This window comes from Mesitornis unicolor, unplaced genomic scaffold (genome assembly GCF_000695765.1).
Source record: "Mesitornis unicolor isolate BGI_N332 unplaced genomic scaffold, ASM69576v1 scaffold5068, whole genome shotgun sequence".
NCBI lineage: Eukaryota > Metazoa > Chordata > Aves > Mesitornithiformes > Mesitornithidae > Mesitornis > Mesitornis unicolor.
Genome location: NW_010199667.1, coordinates 217,373 through 223,372, shown reverse-complemented (window position 1 = coordinate 223,372; position 6,000 = coordinate 217,373).

Here is a 6,000-nt window from a genome sequence, read left to right as displayed (position 1 = left end):
AGGTAAAGAGAGTTGTTTTATTGACTGTGAGGTTTTGCATCGTACTCTTCAGGCTCTGGCAAGGTCCAGAACAAGGTCCTGGGCTAAAGACTCAGTCATTCTGCTCCAGCCTGGAAGTCTTATATCTTTATAACTTTTCTTCAAATGCTACAGTTTCACTTGGGAAAGAAGGAAGGAAAAAAAAACTGCAGAGGTTGTAATATGACAGGACTAACTAGGAAACAGAATCTGATTCTGTGCAGTGGAACAAAACCTTGAAAATAAAATATACTGGTGTATTTACAAGCAAAGTGGAAGCCAGTGGTGCAAAGTGGAAAAAGCACACACTGTAACCCACATATCCCCATCTCTCTGCTGTGTGCTCTCCAGTGTCTCTTGTGTGGCTGAAATATAATAGCTCTGTTGTGAAACTTTAGCTGCTGTGATTCCCATTTGTGTAGTTTAACAGGAGCCAGGTCTCTCTAAGAAACTGTTTGTTTAAAAGTTAAATGAGAGGCCTGTTGCTATGTGTCTGCGGTATTGCTGCTGATGAAGGGGAGCTGCCACTCTCTACAGAGGTATGGGAAAGGATGGGACCAGGGCTAGGGCTGAAATAACATGGCAGAAGTTGGGAAAAACAAACTTTTTTTGGCTGGATGGTGAAAAACTCCACTAAAAGCAGCTGAGATGAACTGGCATCATGGACAGGTACCAAGAGTATGCATGGGAGATGGAAGCAGTTGAGAGTAGAATCTCATTATTCAGCAGTTCCCTATTCCAACGTGTCTTTTTATTTTCTCCAGAAAATGGAGGAACATTGCACAACAATGAAAATTAAAGTGCTACAACTTTAGCACATAGATGTGACAAAACTGCAGGGATCCTTTGGCTTAATAAGAATATCTGATCTGTTTAAAGTTTAACTACCATGCTACAAATGGTCTCATCTATTAGTTTGAGAAAAAGGTAATGAGGAAATAGGGAATGGATCGTCTAAAAGTAGCACATGTGATAAAGTGATTTAGTATTAGAGACATATTGTCTGGCTATTCAAGGAGGCCTCAATCCTCCCTAAACAAATGGATGTACAAATTCTGCATACACCAAGTTGGACATAGACTTCTTTTTGGAGTTGCTATGTTTTTAATTTTTGTTTCTGCAGAGCAGATACTGAAGAATGCTTCCACTTGCCAGCACCATTTTGCTCTTCTGATCGCTGAAGCTGAAATTCATTCCAGTTTGCTGTTTTGATCACTGAAGGGGCTACATCCAAAATGTTCAGAACCCGTCCCCAGAACAGAATATTTCCTTTTCCTAAGAGAAGGCAAAAGACTTCAGAGAATTCTGGAGCTGAGCAAATGGGCTCAGCCATCTGGTTTTCATCATCTCCCACTTCAAAACGACTCTGACTTCTTCTGCTCTGCAAGAAGTATAGGAACAGTGTAGGACTCCAGTGTCCTGTTTGTGGGAGAGTTCCTTATCAGAAAGAGGGATGCTTCAGTCTATCTCTGATGTGGCCAATTTATACCCTGTCAGCCTTTCTAATTTCCTTCCCGGAACTTAATCCATCTGTTGCTTTTACTAATTAAAATTTGCTGCTAGTACACAGTGTGCTTTCCTTAGATGTTATGCTGTAAAACCTGGCTGCGTTCTGTGATTGTAGATGTGCTTGAGCTACTCCCACATATGATGTTCCTTTTTGTTATGTGGTGTATATTGCAAATGCCTAAAGTTCATCAAGTTAGAAACTCTCAACTCGTGCAGCAGAAGGTATTGATGAATTAAAGTAAATGGGGTTTGTAATAGATCAACTGTAGTGGGCTGGGATCCACTTGTGCTGCAGGTTTGTAGCTATAGTATTGGTTATTCTCTCCTCTTTCTCTTTGCTTTGACCCAGTTATCTCTGGACTTGAAACTTCAGTAACTTGGCATTTCTCAACTTCTCAGCTGTGCAGTGGGTACGGCCTGGCAGTCTGCTCCTGGGTCCCCATCTGATGAAGGTGCATCCATCACGTTGTCAAATGGAACGCGCACCCAGTGCACCATCCAGCTGTGTATCCTGACTTGCACACGTGTAACGTGCTGGTCTTGTGGCTGTCACGTAACTGGGGTTGTGCATGGAGGCTGTATGAACAGAGATTGTAGGAGAAGGAAAGCTGGTGCTAGTTATGGTTTCATTTGGACATCCAGCCTCGTCTGCAAAGAGGACAGACATACTTCTGGCCCCATAATTCTGAGATAGCAGAGTTAATTACCTCGATGTTACTGTGCTCATTTGAAGATCTGTAGATTGTGAAAGGGTGCGTACACAGAATTATTTTCATTATTGGTATGAAAGGCTTAGTTGGCATGGTAACGTGTATCAGGTAAATTTTACTAGCCCTTCACTGAACAGTTTTCATTATATGCATGAGAAGTGTAATTCTCTTAATACTAATTAGGATTTGTAGGTTGGGAGCAGCAAGTAATTTATGGTAAGCTCTGTTTTAGGTACTGAGAGTGTTTAAAAGCTCTGTCTTTAGAAGAGCTTGTGTTACCTTTAGAGTGGCAGTGACTGTGGTGATTCTGCATGTTGTAGGTGATGTCCTTTAACTTTTTGGGGATGGCTCTGCTACCTCTACATATTCAAAGCTGGGCCATCTGAATCATATTCGTAAAATATGTAGCTAACTTGAAGAAATTGCTGGCTTAGTTACATACATTCATTATGCACTTAGTGGGTTTGTATTTCAGACCAAATAAAGAGCTAAAGGCTTCTTTTCTGTTAGACAGCATCCCAGATTTTGCTTCGTGTCATGCGACTGAGGTTAAGATTTTGCATATTCTTTTTCTATTTGCCTTTTGATCTTTCTGATGATTGCTTATTGATGCACATTGTAAGCTGCTATCCTCTGAATTGTGTGAGTGTCAGACTTGAGCAAAAATAGCTAGAAACGCAGACATGCAGTATTGGAGATTTAGGAAACAAATTGGGGTGTGTATGAGAAAATGATTTAGAAGGAAAGAGGGGAGAAATGTCTCTATTGTGTCAGGCTTCATTTCTGCACCAATTATTAGGAGATATATAGATCCCTTGCTAATTTTTTTGTCTACAATGAACAAAATACAAGAATATTTTTTTAAAGTGCTATGAATATGTTATTCAAGCTGTGAGTTTGGCCATGTTTTAAATTTTCCATAAAAGCAGAAATGAACTAAGAGAGCCCTCATCTGCTTACTTCCAAATATAAATTGGCTATGATTTATAAGACTCCAGTTACACAAAATAATATGCTTTCCTTAAGAGAGAGTTTATTTTTCTTTTTAACACTTAGGGACACAACTTTTACGGGGAATAAGTGAAAGTAGTGCAGGCCTTATTTCTGACAGCCAAGCTAAGGTGCTCATTGATGACTAGAAGATGTTATTAATAGTGTGGTTTTGCACATAAGCACCTTAGCAGATATTCCCAGGGGACAGGGCACTAAGGGCCGGCTTTCTGAAGAGATTCAGGTGCCACAACCTGCAGATCATTCCCTGTGGGATTTGTAAATTTTGGTGACTTCTGTGAACACACAAACTCCTCAAGAAGAAAAAACAAAACAAAACCACCCCCCCCAATAATAATAATAATAATAACAACAACAACAAAAACCCAAACAAACAAACCACAACAAAGCAGCCTCCCCAACAAACAAGCCACCACCACTTCAACAAAATGAAGAAGTCGCCACCTTGCAGAGCAAGGAGCTGGACACAGAAGCTCCTCTTTTCTGCCATCCTACCCGCAGAAGGACATGGGAGGATGGTCAGGCTCCAGTGTGTAAATGAGCCGTGAAAGGCATTTGATATTTGTAAATATAATGAGTCCTTTAAAGCCTGTCTTGAAGTGGTGCTGTTGGACCTCGCCATGCTGATCAAAACAAGAAACAAAAGACTACAGGGTGATGATAATGATACCGCTCTTATCTGACCTATTTTAGTACCATCGACTACAGTCATTACAACAGTTGATTCTTAGTGGATGTAAACAAAATACCTGATTTTCAAGGGTGTATGGATAAGAGTAGGTAAGCCAAACAAATTTATTGTCACTTAACACATTGACTCAGGAAGCAGTCAAAAGGTTAAAGACTTGTAAAAGAAGTAGGGGTAGAAGGAAGCCAGCCACTAATTGAAGATATAAACAAACTGGAACAGCAGGTTAAAGGCTGATGCCATGAGGAGTGCAAAGGAACCTGCTAGCTTTGATCAACTTGTTTGTTTTGGGTTTTTTTTTTTTGTTTAGGAGGATTCCTTCCTGATTTATGGAAAGGTGGTGACAGGTCAACTCACTACTTCAGAAAACACCCATATGCAATGCATAGCCACAGCTGCAACACAAGTGTGGGAGGGAGTGGGCTCTGGTTGGACCCTTTCTGAGACCTCTGGGCCCCAGCAAAACTATGTTTTCTGAGAGAGCCTTCTGCTAGGGCTCTTTGATCTAGTGATCGTATCTCAAAGGTTGCTTCTCCAGTGACAGCAGCCCTCCAGTTGGCCTGCCATGCTGTCCTTTCCCCTGTGTTAAACCACCACATTTACCCAATGAGTGTGGCAAGTTTGCAAGTGGCAATTTAGGCAGCTCACACATGGTCTTTGTCTACTATAAGGGTGCAATAGCAAATCCTTTTTCTCTGAAAGCAAAATACATTTTCTACCTCGGCTGCTCATTGATCCTTGCTCACGTGACTCTGAAGTGAATTAGGTAATAATAATAATAATAATTTTTGAGATAATCTGGCTAAACACAAATAAAGGTCTTGGGTTTTATTCTGTTTTCTGTTCCTTTAAGTGTAGGATTTAAGCTCTGCTCTTCAGTGATCTTCTTCACAATGTGGTTCCATAAATAGTTGTCTCAGTCTAGCCAGGAGTTTTGGTTGGAGCACTGTGGTTTGTGGGCAGGAATTAGCAGCTGAGACTGGTTTTGGGGTTTGGAAGATGTTTGCACAAACACATATTAAGTGTGCAGTTTTAGCCTGTTTTAAGTCCATGCCTCTGCTGAAAGAGCTTTTAGGCTCTACTTGGACTGCACTTCCCTGCCACTACCATTTACCATGGGGCAGCTGCATCAGGACCTGACTTGGCTGAATGCTGATGTGGCATCAATAACAAAGTTTTTATGATGGATTTTTACTGGATCATCTCCCTGCTCTGACTCAAAATCCAGTTGTACAAACCTGCACACCACAAAGGAAGGGGCAGCTGCATGCACGGTTGCTTATTCCCTTCTACTTTTCTTCTTTCTCTCCTTTGCAGTATCCTCCTGTAATTTGTCCATTAGAGACAGAAGTATAGTCAGAAGACCTTTTTATCATTAGTGTTCGGTTTTAAGGTCACACGCGTACTCTGCATTCAGGGTATGTATTGATCATTTAGGCTCAGTTAGGTAGTGTATCACTTTACAGCTATATAAATATAGTAATTATGTTGATTGATCTAAGCAAAAAATTGAATTAATGTAATAATACATGCTGCCAATAAAAGTCTTCTTCTTGATTTATTATTCATAGTAAGGCTTTCTAATGGGAAAAAATGTCCTAAGCAACAAGATAGGAACCTAGGAACATGGTTTAGTGGTGGACTTGGCATTGCTAGGTTAATGGTTGGACTCGATGATCTTAAAGGTCTTTTGGAACCTAAACAATTCTGTGATTTTATAGCCAATACTTTGAGTCATGCTTTCTAAACAACCTGTTAAATATAATTTTAAAATGAATTGTGCCACCAAAAGTTAAAACATGCTCCAGTACAAGATGATTAAAATAACATCCTGCACAAAATATTGCTTTATTTGTGCGACAGATATTCTGGATTATTAAACCCCTGACAGCTTGTTTTGTGCAATTTGCACAGAATAGGGAAAATTTTGTGCTCTGCTGTTGCTTGGCAGAGGTACTCAGACTTGGAGCTCTGTAGCTTACTGAGGTTAATGAATAAAAATGGATTTGTACTTAAACTCTTAACAGCGCTTAGCAAGGTTTTAGCATGTTATAAAATAAAAAA